Below are 13,842 nucleotides of genomic sequence, written 5' to 3' on the forward strand. Positions count from 1 at the left end.
GATTCTCTGGTCCACGGGCCGACGCTCTAATGACTGAGCCAAACTGGCCAGGGCTGAAGTATTTGGATAAGCTCTAAGTTTGTACAAAGAAGCTAGATTTGCTGTTCTCTAAACAGTTCAAGGACCTACTATATAATATACAGAACTAATTTGATGCCTTTTTCACAAGAATATAACTCAAACTTTGCAAAAGAGTAGTCATATTCTATGGCGATATCTAAAATGCCAACCCATGGAACAGGTACTTCTTTCTTCTTCCCTTACCCATTTATGAGTAGTTTTCATGGATTCCTGACCGGATGTTGCAAAGGCCAAGAGGTTGTCCAGGACTTCATCCCTGTTCCTCCAGAAGTAGTAGGTCTGGAGCATGCTCATCTCTGGGTGTCCTTCTCCACATCAGTGCTGCAGTCGCCCTGGGATCCCAGAGCCTGGCTTCCTTGTCCTTCTCTCTCTGCGGGTGGTACTGTTCAATTTCAGCCTGAGCCTTTTGGGCCTCTGGTTCCTTTGCTTGCGTGCCTCAGACACCTCATTGGCCCGCTTCTTCTTCTTTTTTATTTTTTTTTTCTTTATTGATTTTAGAGAGGAAGGGAGAGAGAGAGAGAAACATCGATGAGAGAGAACATCGACTGGCTGCCTCCTGCATGCCCCCACTGGGGATCGGGCCCATAACCTGGGCATGTGCCCTGACCGGGAATCGAACCAGTGACCTCTTGGTGCCTGGGTCAATGCTCAACCACTGAGCCACACCGGCCAGGCTGGCCTGCTTCTTGGCCTGCAGCAGGTGCTGGATGCCCTGAGACTGACTGGCCCTTGCAGTGGTCTGTAACTCATTCTTTTAATCCTTACAAATTTTCAGTAGTATTTACTGTGTCCTACAAAAGTTTTATTTGATTTTATTTTGGAAACTGTATAAGGAGACAAATTCTATGAGGGTCAAAGCAATGTCCTTATTGCAGAGCACATTAGATGCCAAGATGAGCCACAGACTGTACCAATTCCCTGGAAGAAGGAGTTTGGAGCCAAATGGGACCATGAAAATATAAGCCTGCTAGGAACTTGCAGAAATCTTCCGGGCATGGGGTCAGGACTTGGAGCTTCCACATTGCACGGAATATTAGATCTCAAGAAACTCTAGGTGACAACTGCAAAACTCCTGTCTAGTATTGCTTTATGCTAGTAGCACTCAGGCTCAGCCTTTGCATTGAGTTTTTCCATCACTTACAAGGTGTAATTTGAATTTGCTCCTAGGCCTAGCTTTGTCCTTTCCATCTGGTATAAAAACTTTACCTGTAGCTCTATTCACTTTTCTAGTCTAGAGAGTATGAGTGAGGCATTATTTCAGCAAAGTTCTACCTACTTTACAGGATTGCTATGAAAAAAAAATTTAAATCCTCACCATAGGATATTTTTCTATTTATCTTCAGATAGAGTGGGAGGGAGAGAGAGATGGGGAGAGAGAAAGACAACGATTGACTGCCTCCTGCATGACCCAGACCAGGGCCAGGACCTAGGACAGTCAAGGTACATGCCCTTGACTGGATTCAAACCCGCAACTCACTGGTCCATGGGCTGACACTCTAACCACTGAGCCAAACCAGCCAGGGTGCTATGAAGTTTTTTAAATACATGAAAATACTTGGAATATTTTAAAATGCTACACCAATATAAACTTTCATTACTGTGTTATTATTGTTTTTATTTCTATTCATGATGATAGTTAATATTAGATGGTTATCTGTAATTATATACCAGGTACACTGCTACCTTTCTCATTTGATACTCATGACATCTCTGAGTATATCTACGAGACAGGAGGTATTATTTTCATCCTTATTTTAGAAATGATGACAAATACCAGAGCCAGCAATTAAACACAGATCTGCCTGACTCTAAAACTTTCCTTTTGATGAGTTAAATAAAATTTTAATGGACTTACAGATTAATTAATTATTGTCTTAAAAATAAATCAGTGAGATATACAACTCTATCGAAAAATGAGCAAAGATTACAAATAAATGGCTCTTAAATATATGAAGAGTACAACACCTTTACTTACAGTAATGAAAATCATGATTAGATACCATGACACTTGTATCTTAACACAGTTGGTAAAATTATAGTGAAGCAGGCAGAATAGCAGAAAAGTGGAAGAAAATAAACCAGCTTGATGAGTATCCTGTGAGAAGAAGTTAGAGTCATTCGACATTCTGGTTTCGTTCAACCTATACATAAATAGTCACAGGAAAAGGAGTCTCTGCGTCTCAGGAGCTCCTAGTTTGGCAGGAGAAACAGGTATGTAAGTAAGTTTATGATACAACTTGCAAAGGGTTACAATATGAACAGGTACACAAGGGAAGTCTAAGGAGAAAGAATGGGGAGTGGGATTCACACTTAATTTTCCCACATAGCATTTTAAAGTTACATGTGGCAAAGGACTGATTAAGAGCAAAGCTCCCAGACCTGCCACTTGAAAGATGCTTTCGTAGTGAAAGTTAAGAGAGGCTTCTGGACATACTGTACCGTAAAAAATTTGCTATAATGGCTCCAGCTGAGTGGTTTAGTTGGTTGGGTGTTGTCCCATACACCAAAAGGCTGCAGGTTCGATCCCCGGTCAGGGCACATACCTAGGTTGCAGGTTCAATCCCTGGTAGGGCTGTTGTGGCAGGCAGCTGATCGATGTTTTAATCTCACATCAATGTTTCTGTCTCTTTCTCCCTTCCTCTCTCTCTAAAATTGAAAAAAAAAAAATTAAAACTTACACAAGTACCCATCACAAACTTCAATTACCAAAATTTTATTTATCTTCTTTTTTCTATTTCCCTACTCCCATATGTTCATACTTCCACTCTGTCTTCTTTAATTTCACTTAAGATGCCCAACAACTTTCTATAACTTTTTTTCTGGCTCCAGATACAAGTCATTCACATGCATGTAAAGCTTCTGTATGTCTGGAATACTGTTTCCTTTCTCTGGTTTTTTAAGAGTTTCTCAACCTTGAACCTAAATGGTGGTATCTGTTTAGATTCAGTGTTTGGTACCAGGCAGAGTGAGTGAGAATTTCCTTTGGTTCTGACTGACTTCTGTTTAACAACATGATGGTTGCAGTCTTTAAAATCTGTATCTGGAGGACATAATGACATGCACTGCCCCAGCCTCATTCCCATTTCCAGCAGTTTTTCACTTACTATACTTCTGCTCTGTTGAAGGTGCATCTCCTCCTTACTCCTATTGCCTGGTTTTCTATTAGCCTCGGCTAACAGAGTACACAAGGAATCGTGGTTTTTAAAAAATGTTCTCCTAGTAAGATTTTCCTGGCTTCCTTCCTTAACTGTAAGTCACACCAGGGCTATATGCAGGACTAGTTTACCAAAACTTCCTGCCCAGTTGTGTGTTTTTGTTTTTTTAGATTCTTGTGACTAAAGACAAAAACAAAGAACAAAAACATCTGCGGTATGCTTTTCTCTTTCAGGGAGTAGGGGGAATAGGTGACTTTCAGGAGAGGAGACTGTGGGTGAGAAGCAAGACACCTGCTCCTTCTGGGGGGAAGAAAGGCAAACTGTTGTTACTCAGGACTAGCTTCTCCAATCTTTCCTGGCCTAGCTCAGTATTTTACCATACAAAAGTCTTATTTTTAAAATTCCATACACTTAAAATATAAGGAAATTAGAATTCTGTGAATAAAGAGGGAAGTTACACTTTCCATTGTTTACCAATTCTTCTGTTTCTGGTCTTAATACTCTTTCCTCAAGCCGACGAATGTGATTGATGGCTGACATTGAATTAATGGTGCCTCTGAACCATGACTCACCATCTTGGTGGCTCTGCCAAGTCTGTGGCCAGGGTACCTCCTTCCTGTTTCCAAACTGTGACCATCACTGGTTTTTCTCCCTCAAGGCTGTGATGGCAGAATTAGAGGCTTATTTGTCATTGGTTTATTTCTTCCGTGACTTAGAGCCTTGGGAAATTCAATAACATTTTATTTGGCTTCTTTGTCTTGCTTTAATAAGTTCAGAAAATCAAAATATTTTTCAGGTCAGATCAGGGTCTAACCACAGATTATCTCTGACTCAGTGTATATTTTAACCCAAATATACTCAACATCTCACCTAAACACAATCCATATAACTTCTATCTTTTTCTAAGACAAAATAATCCTCATAATATTCTCTGAAAAATTTTCACTCATTGATTGACCCATGTTTTTGTTTTTCCTCATTTCCAACTTCTAAGGTAACAGAAATGCAAACAGGAAGCAAAAAACAATCTTCTACGGAGATGCCGCCCAGTTTCCTGTTAGGTACAGATCCTGAGTTTCTGAGTTGGTGGACAACAAAAGAATTAAGTGTTAGTTTTGGGGATGGGGGGGTTCCCTGCTCTCTCTTCACATCCATTCATTCTTATATTTTGGTCATCTAAAATGTTTTTGTTTTATTAAAAAAATTTTTTTCTTTATTGATTTTAGAGAGAGGAAGTAAGAGGGAGAGAGAGATAGAAACATTGATGAGAGAGAGCATTGATTGGCCACCTCCTGCATGCCCTCTACTGGAGATCGGGCCCACAACCTGGGCATATGCCCTGACCAGGAATCAAACTGGCAACCTCTTGGTGCATGGGTCGATGCTCAACCAGAGCCACACCGGCTGGGCTAAAGTGCTTTTAAATTCTCTTTTTCTATACTTCACATTGCTTGCGATGTTATCTAAAACATTTATTGGCATTAAGAAATTCATCTTGCTTGTGTATATGTGTGTCTTCACTTGCTTCCCAGTATTTGTTTTCATTCTTCCATTGCTCCTGCTTTGAAGATGGGTACAATGGTCTGTGGTAGCTTAATGACATTATTCCTATTCATAATTATAATTCTTTGTTTACATTGTGCCTTAGAATTTGCAGAGATTTCACATACATCATTATTATTCATTCACTTAAAAGTATTCAAGTGTGTACTAAGGACTAGGCACTGTGCCGGCCTTGGGAATATGGATATGAAAAGGCACAGACAGGTCCTGATTGGCAGGAGCTCGCAGGCTCAGTGGGCATAAAACAATAGACAGGATACTATACTCAAAAGCAAACTTCTGAGAATAGTTTGGTTTATAAATAGATTTTTTTAAAAAAACTGGAAAGTGACTACAGTCACTGGAATTTCGTCCCTTTGACAGTTTTATTGCTACCAAGTAGCCCAGTTCCTTACAGTGTAGTTCTGATATGTCAAGATTGTGGGGTCAGTCCCTAGTCAGGGCACATACAAGAAGCAACCAATGAACACATCAATAAGTGGAACAACAAATGATCTCTCTTTTTCTCTCTCTAAAAAAATTAATAAATAGAAATGAAAAAAATCTGAATCAGTTGCTATTTTGGCATATGAATTAGTGTCTTAAGAGCATGGTTGGCATGAAATCTCTGTTGGTATCTGGACAAATGTAAGGATCTGATCTTGTAACTTGGAGCCCATATCTATGATGCCCGGTGGTCCCACCAAGGCTCAGACAAACAGGGGAGCCTAATCTGGTCGGTCAACTGTCCCCTCTTCACTTCTGGACTTTGGTTAATAGTGCTGGAAGCAAAGGGTTCCTGTAACAGGTGAAACATTTTCCTCCTTTGCTAGCATTCATGTTATAACTCACACAAAAAGAATTGAGTCTTTTCCCACACTGTTCTATATCTTTGGCATCATTCAAAGTGGAAATGAATTTTGATGGTGTCAGTGTTATTTCCTGGACAATAAGCATCTTAAATAGAGAAGTCAGCAGAGCCCACGAAACTTGTGAACCAAGGTTAGTCACATGAGTAGTGGGGTTGCTTAATTTGAATATAACTTTCTCTTTAGATAATTTCCCTTGAAATGGGGTGGAAATCCCCGCAACTCTTTTTCAGTTTGGCAGCTTTAAGAGTGAGCTAAGGCAATATTACTTTGGCAAATGGTAGCTATTCAAATAATCACATCAGTTAACCCACTTTAATTCAAACATTTTCTTTATATGCTTTTTAGAAAGTATGTATTATGATTATTGTAATATTCAATCAAAAGTAAAGATCATTAAGAAAATTACTAGGAACAATAACAAAAACAAATTGCTGATTTACTTCTAATTTGGGTGTTTTGGAACGAAGCTTTTCAAAAAACCAATGCAGATCATGTATCGCAGAAATGTCCACTTGAAACCTGTGTGATCTTGTTAACCAAAGTTACCCCAATAGATTTAATAGAAAAGGCAGGTGGATGGGGTCAGTGTGACTGCTTTTGAATGACAGTAAGACTAGTGAGTAGACTGATTAGCTATCTCAAGGTTTTAAAGTCTATTTATAAAAGCTACCTATTTTATATTTCCGATTGCAAAGGAAAAGTAAACTTTAATTTCAAACCTGAATTTCTGCATTGAAGAGACAAGTTCTAAGTTTTATTTCTCAAGTTCTAAGTGAATTGCATGCCTGGTAAGGCAGAACTTTAAGATTATGCTGTGTCTTGACTTTTAAGTGGAGTCAGCAAATCACTTCAGAAATTACCCAAGGAAATCACTTGATTGGCCTTTCCTGACTATGCAATTGTCACTTTTTTCTCCATTGCCCAAGGAAGACAGTGACATTATATCCTCCCTCCCCTGTTGCAATTTCATTAATGTGCCTTACTCTGAGGAGGTGGTAAAAAATTGTGTAAGGAACTTAGGAACCTCTTGAAGGGATAGGCTCTAAGAGTCCAATCTCTTGTCCCAACCTTCAAGGTTAAGGAGTCGAGGAGGAGGGAAACCGCATGGCCCAGTTCAAGAAATGGTGGCGGGGAAGGCCAGGAGTTCCCGGTCCCTGCTGGAAAATAACCATGATGGCTGGAGACGGAACCAGTGAGCTGGCCTCTGTGCTAGACAGCTCTGGGTCTGTGAGGCCAGTGCTAGAACATGGCCTCACCCAGCTTTCGTGGGACAGACTCATCTCCTGGGGAAGTAGCTGTATCAAAAGAGCTATCATCTTGAGAACCCTTAACGGACTTCACAGTGAGGCATGAGCTTGTCCTCCCCTCAGTTTACACATAGCACATGGAAACGAAACATTCCTCAGACTGTCCTCAGGGCATTTACGGCACTAGTTCCCAGAGTGAGCCCTCCAGGAACAACCCCTCAGTGGAGGCAGAGGCATCCTGCAGCTGCAAATATGAAGCACGCTTGAGCCTCTCCTTCTCCCTCTTTGGCCACTATCCCCACACAGGGTTTCTGCACACTGCAGGGGAGAGAGGACCTTGGGGAAACTGAACTTGCACTTTGGGTCTGAGCATTACATTTTTTCGAGGAGGGCATTATTCATATTTCCAACTGTTTTTGAATACTATAGTTACACAAGTAATGATTAACACATATAAGGGTGTATACACATTTAAAATAAGAACCTTAATTCTTTCTGTAAAAAATAAAGGAAGATATGCCCCCCCTTTCTTAGAGCATTTTCTAATTATAAGTTCTTTCATAATCTCTTTGAAATATATGAAAATACTTTGAAAATTTAAATAACCATTTTTTCAGCTTTATGACTCAGCAATGTCTCTTTCAAGGACCTGGGGAGCCACCCCTTTAAAATGTAAACATCCAAGGAAGACAGTGCCCCCATCTCCAGCTTCTGTGGGCAAGAGGAGCCTCACTTCTGTGGCACCTGGTTCCCAGCTACAAACGACCTCCTGCCATAAAATCAGTTAACTAACACAGATGGTCACCCCAATTACCAGGTGAAATTAGGATGAACTCTGTGTGATAGATGGTGCTATGAATATTGAAATACATGTGCAAATGGTGGCAAAACTTTGGCTTTCCAGAGGGAGGTAGGAAGTCAGTTGTCCTTCTGGACAGGACAGACTTGCATGTCTACAGACAAGAATTATTTTGTGTTGGTAATGGTTATATGTGACTTAGAGGTAAAAGAGCTCCCATAGACTTGGAATCAGACAAGTGAAGGAGTGTCCTTCAGTCCATCAATGGATGAATGTGCCAACTCTTTTGGCCTGCCAGGGTTATCGCAAGGCAATGAACTACAAGCAGACACTGCTTGGAGTGAGGCGGAGCATCGCAAAGGAGCAAATGCTCCAGATCTCTGGATGTAGCCCAATTTATTTGCAAAGTGGTTACCTAGGTTACACAGTGTTTTAGGTAATTAAGTCCTTGAGATTGCGTCTCTGCTGACCATACAGCCAAGTTGAGCATATTTCCTGTCTCTCACTGTTTTCAGTGGAGATACATCAAAACAGACTCATTCACACCTGAGAATATCACCCATTATCTCTTTCAAAGCAGCTTTCCAACCCTTTCATGCAAACTTTATCTATTCACACATATACAGTACATTCAGTTCAGACAGAGTGACTTTTCAACCCTTTATTCATGAATATTTTATCTATTCACACCCATACTTTGATCCTTGGCTGGCCAAGTCATGAGAATGCATACCTCAAGGTTACAATTCCTTCACCACCAAACCCCCAACGTTACATGAACGGATGATGAAAATGTGGTATGTACATACAATGGAATATATTCAGCCATAAAAAGAAATGAAATCTTGCCATTTATGACAACTTGGATGGACCTTGGAGGGCTCTGCATGAAGTGAAATAAGTCAGATAGAGAAAGACAAATACCATGTGATCTCACCTGTATGTAGAATTAAAAAAACAAAAGCAAAAACATACAAACAAAAAAAACAAGCTAAAAGATCCAGAGGACAGATTATTGGTTGACAGATGGGGAGGGTAGGGGGAGAGAAATGAGTAAAGAGGATCAAAAGGCATAAACTACGAGTTATAAAATAAATAAGTCATGGGGATGTAATGTACAGCATAGTAATTATAGTTAATAATAGTGTATTGCATATTTAAAAGTTGCTAAGAGATTAGATCTTAAAAATTATTGAAAGGGGCAGGAAAGAATATTAGAATTAATAGAAAATGTTAGAAGAGTAAGAAAACTAATCATAGTGGAGCACTAGCCATAGTTATAAGAAATGTTAATCATCCTTTACAATATTAATCATGATTGTTTTGTTCTGTTTAAAGAACAGCCCTTTCTGAGCTGACTGGGAGGTATGAGCCTCCAGAGCTTACCTCAGGAATGCTGTCCATTTTCTTAATCTGAGGACGAGGGGGACTGCCAGACATCATGGAATTATCAACCTGATTATCTATTGGAATGCTGGACCCTGACGCGTGACTGCTCCTCACTGGTGGCCAGCCCCTTTAGCCCCCAGGCCACATTCTTCCCCCTTGCCTGTCATTGTTTCTCTACCCTTTAAAAATAGTGTGGCTCAGTGGATTGAGCATTGTCCCATGGACTGAGAGGTCCCGGTATGATTCCCCGTCAGGGCACATGTGCAGGTTGTGGGCTTGATCCCCAGTAGGGGGCATGCTGGAGGCAGCTGAACAATGTTTCTCTCTTACATTGATGTTTCTCTCTCCCTCCCTTCCTCTCTCCCTTCCCTCCTCTCTTTAAAAAATAAAAACCAAACCAAAACAACAACAACAAAAATATTAAAAGCAGCTGGCAAGTGAGCAGGGGCAGAGCAGATTTTATGCATGACCCACTGGTCTCCCATACTGCTGGCAATATTGGAATAAATGCTCATATACAATTTAAGCTTGTCTCTGATTATTTGGCTCAAGTAGTGACAGGCAGTCCAGATCCATTCATTGTCTGGTTTCACTTCCACAAGAAAAAAATTTTGTAACTATGTGTGGTTGCAGATATTAACTAGACTTATGGAAATATACAAATATCAAATTATTATGTTTTACTCCTGAAACAAATATGTTATTTATCAATTATACCTCAAAAAAAAAAAGGACAATGCAGGCTTCCACTGAACATAAAATTTCCCTACAGTCTTATTTTTTTTATTGTAAAAAAAATAATAATAACACGTTATAACACTTTTGAGAAGTTGGCAGTATGTAGTCATTGTTTCCTCTTTTTCTTTACCAAAACAAGTTACTTACCTTAAGTCTGATTAAAGTCACTTTTTCTCTGATTAACCTTACATGGTTTGGCTCCCCTGTTATTAGCATGATCATTAATAAGCATTATTTTGTTTGATATGCTGTTGCAGTGTCTGATACTTATTGCCAATATAAATAATTAAACTCAGTAAGGCCATGAATAATTGCAATAGTTGTTAAGATTACAAATAAAGGTAAAAATAATTAAGCAATTGCATTTCTTCAATTACAAAATGCCAAATAACTGCCTGACTAATTTTAAAAACCCTACAAACAAACCAATTTTAAAAGGTGAATTTACTGCCCTGACCAGGTGGCTTAGTTAGTTGGAGCATAGTCTGTACACCAAAAGGTTGTGGGTTCGATTCCTGGTCAGGGTGTGTATGGGAGGCCGCTGATTGATGTTTCTCTCTCTCGCTTTCTCACTCTCCCTTCCTCTCTCTCTAAATATCAATAAAAACATATTCTTGGGTGAGGATAAATAAATAGATAAATAAAAGGTGAATTTACTAAATGGATGAATAATTTTGGCTTGATACAGACCCAGTCTACAGGGTCATTTTTGTTTGTTTATAATATTTTTTAGTATATTTGTTTTATTTTCTTTTTTTAAAAAGATATTTTTATTGATTTTTTTTTTAGAGAGAGAAGAATGGGGAGAGAGAGAGAGAGAAACATCAATATGATAGAGAAACATTGACCAGCTGCCCCCTGCTCGCCCCCTACTGGGGATGGAGCCCAAAGCCCTGGCATGTGCCCCGACTGGAAATTGAACCCGGACTTCTCAGTCCACGAGACGAAGCTCAATCCACTGAGTAGCACTGGCCAGGCTTGTTTTATTTTCTTTATAGACAGTCAAATTTCTTAAAAGCAGTGCTGTGTCTGTATGTCAAGCACCTAGCACAATGCCTGGCACATTGCCGGCGCGTAATAATATCTGCCCAACAATGAACTCTCTGACTCCAGGTCTCTCTCTCTCTTTTTTTTTTTAATCTTTATTGTTGAATGTAGAATGTATTACAGATGTTCCACATTTTTTCCCCCATTGACTCCCTCCTCCCCATTCCCGCCTCCCTCCCGCCTTTTCCTACACTATTGTCTGTGTCCATTGGTTATGCATATAAGTTCTTTGGTTTATTTCTTCCCACCCCCCAACCCCTTTCCCTTTGAGGTTTGTCAGTCTAGCAATGAGTTTGTGCTTCTTAATCCCTTCACCGTTTTCACCCATTCCCCCAAACCCCCTCCCATCTGGCAACCAACAAAATGTTCTCTGTATCTATGAGAATGTTTCTGTTCTATCTGTTCATTTTGTTTGTAGATTCCATTGTTGATAGATATGTATTCATTGCCATTTTGTTTGTTCATATATTTTATCTTTTTCTTCAAAAAGACCCTTCATCATTTCATATAATAACGGTTTGATGGTGATGAACTCCTTTAACTTTTTGTCTGGGAAAATCTTTATATGGCCATCGATTCTAAATGACAGCTTTGCAGGATAGAGTAATCTTGGTTGTAGGTTCTTGCTTTCCATCACTCTGAATATTTCTTGCCACTCCTTTCTGGCCTGCAAAGTTTCTTTTGAGAAATCAGCTGACAGCCTTATGGGAACTCCCTTGTAGGTAACTAGCTGCCTTTCTCTTGCTGCTTTTAAGATTCTCTCTTTGTCTTGAACCTTTTGCATTTTGATGATGATGTGTCTTGGTGTGGGCCTCTTGGGGTTCATCTTGTTTGGGACTCTCTGTGCTTCCTGGACTTGTATGTCTGTTTCCTTCACCAAGTTCAGAAAGTTTTCTGCCATTATTGTTTCAAACAGGTTTTCGATTTCTTGTTCTCTCTCTTCTCCTTCCGGCACCCCCAAGATGTGAATGTTGGCGCGCTTGCGGTTGTCCCAGAGGCTCCTTATACTATCCTCATTTTTTTGGATTCTTTTTTCTTTTTGCTGTTCTGATTGGGCGTTTTTTGCTTCCTTATATTCCAAATCAATGGTTTGCTCCTTGGATTTACATACTCTATTATTGAAGCTGTGTAAATTATTCTTTATTTCAGTTAAAGCCTCCTTTGTTTCTAACTGTGCATCGATCATTTCTGACTGGTCCCTTTTTATGCTCTTGAGGCCCTCACTGAGTTCATTGAGCATCCTTATAAGCAGTATTTTGAACTCAGCATCTGTTAGGTTGCTTATCTCCATTTTGCTTAGTTCTTTTCTTGGGGTTTTGTTCTGTTCTTTCATTTGGGACCTGTTTCTTTGTATCCTCATTTTGGCTGCCTCCCTGTGTTTGTTTCTGTGTATTACTTAAGGAGTGGTATGGGGCTCGCTGAGACCAGATGCTGCTCGTTTGAAAAAATTTAGGAAAACCTGAAGCAGGATCCAAGTCAGGCCAATCCTGTTAAGCAACTGGCAACAGCTTGGGTGGGCCTGAAAGTTGGGTGTAGTGGGGCGGGGCCTCAGGGAGTCAGCAGGGCGGGGCTACCAGTGTGAGCCAGGTTGCTGGAGTCCCAGATATGGAGACTGTCTGCCCCCCAGGGAAGGGCTCACCAAAGGAACAAAGGCCTCTGACAGCATGTTTGCTCCAGAGAAAGCCCCCTCTCCAGCCCTCGCTCCAGTGCCAAACAGCTCAGTTCTTCCCTGTATGTCTCTGGCGCCCCTGGAGCTGCCTCCCCTCCAAGCTTAGAGGGAGAGAGTCTGATAAGTCCGTGCGCGGGCCCTTTAAGGAGCTGCCTGGGGCTCCAGCCGCCTCAGTCTCCCTGAGCCTCAGTTCCTGCTGGTTTTTCCAGCCAGAATTTATGGGGATTCTCTTCCTGGCACTGCAACCCTGAGCAGGGCACCTGGTGTGGGACGGGGACCCCTCAGTCCTCAGGAAGGACCTTCCAGCCCGTCGCGCCGCCGCCCCTCCTACCAGTCTCGATGCAGCTTCTTTAATTCCGTAGCTGTAGGACTTCCATTCAGCTTGATTTCAGGCGGTTTTGAATGGTGGTTGTTCTGTAGTTTAGTTGTAACTTGGATGTGGTTGTGGGAGGACGCGATACCGCGTTACCTACCCGCCATCTTGACCGGAAGTCCCTGACTCCAGGTCCCTTGAGGGCAGGGATCGTGCCTGCTGTCGCTCAGGCATGCTCAGTGGATGTTGCCTCTACTAAGGTCTCAATTAGTCTCTTTATTTATTTTTATTTTATTTTTAAATCCTCACCTGAAGATATTTTTTCCATTGATTTTCAGATAGAGTGGGAGGGAGAGAGAGAGGGAGAGAAAGAAAGAGAGAGAGAGAGAAACATCGATATGAGAGAGATACAGTGATTGGTTGCCTCCTGCAGGACCCCAACCCAGACCAAAGGTCAAATTGCAATGAAGGTGCGTGCTCTTGACCGGAGTCGAACCCAAGACTCTGGTCCTTGAGGGACAGTGCTCTAACCATTAAGCAAAATCGGCCAGGGCTAGACTCTTTCATTTGAACTTCATTTTTCTTCTCTCCTTGGAGCCCAGTGATGTTCAATAAATAGTGTAGTGATTTATGGGAAAACCTATGGCATCGTGGACAGAGCACCAGACTGACTAAGGGCCAGGGGGTCTGGCACTACCAGGGACTGGTTTGTGATCTTCGGGCAAATTATTTCACTTCCTGAGCTTCCATCTTTCATTTCCTCCGCACCTCAGTTCACTCTAATGTGCAATGGGCATAAGAGACTTTATCTTTTTTTAATTGGGAAATTGTGATTATAAACAAGTACTGCTCCGTATATTAAATTCTATGGAAGCAGTGAAAGGATCTAGAAAAATATGGGCTGCAGTTTAATTTTTGATCTCAAATAAATTTTTTTTTTTTTTTTTTAATCCTCAACCGAGGACATTTTTCCATTTTTTGTTCAGATAG

At 40.8% G+C, this 13,842-nt stretch overlaps 1 pseudogene; it reads right to left on the bottom strand.

Annotated features, from left to right (window-relative positions):
• Window positions 1–268: 268 nt before the first annotated feature.
• Window positions 269–9,136, bottom strand: LOC118627748 (annotated as a pseudogene).
• Window positions 9,137–13,842: the final 4,706 nt, after the last annotated feature.

This window comes from Molossus molossus, unplaced genomic scaffold (genome assembly GCF_014108415.1).
Source record: "Molossus molossus isolate mMolMol1 unplaced genomic scaffold, mMolMol1.p scaffold_m16_p_13, whole genome shotgun sequence".
Lineage (NCBI taxonomy): Eukaryota > Metazoa > Chordata > Mammalia > Chiroptera > Molossidae > Molossus > Molossus molossus.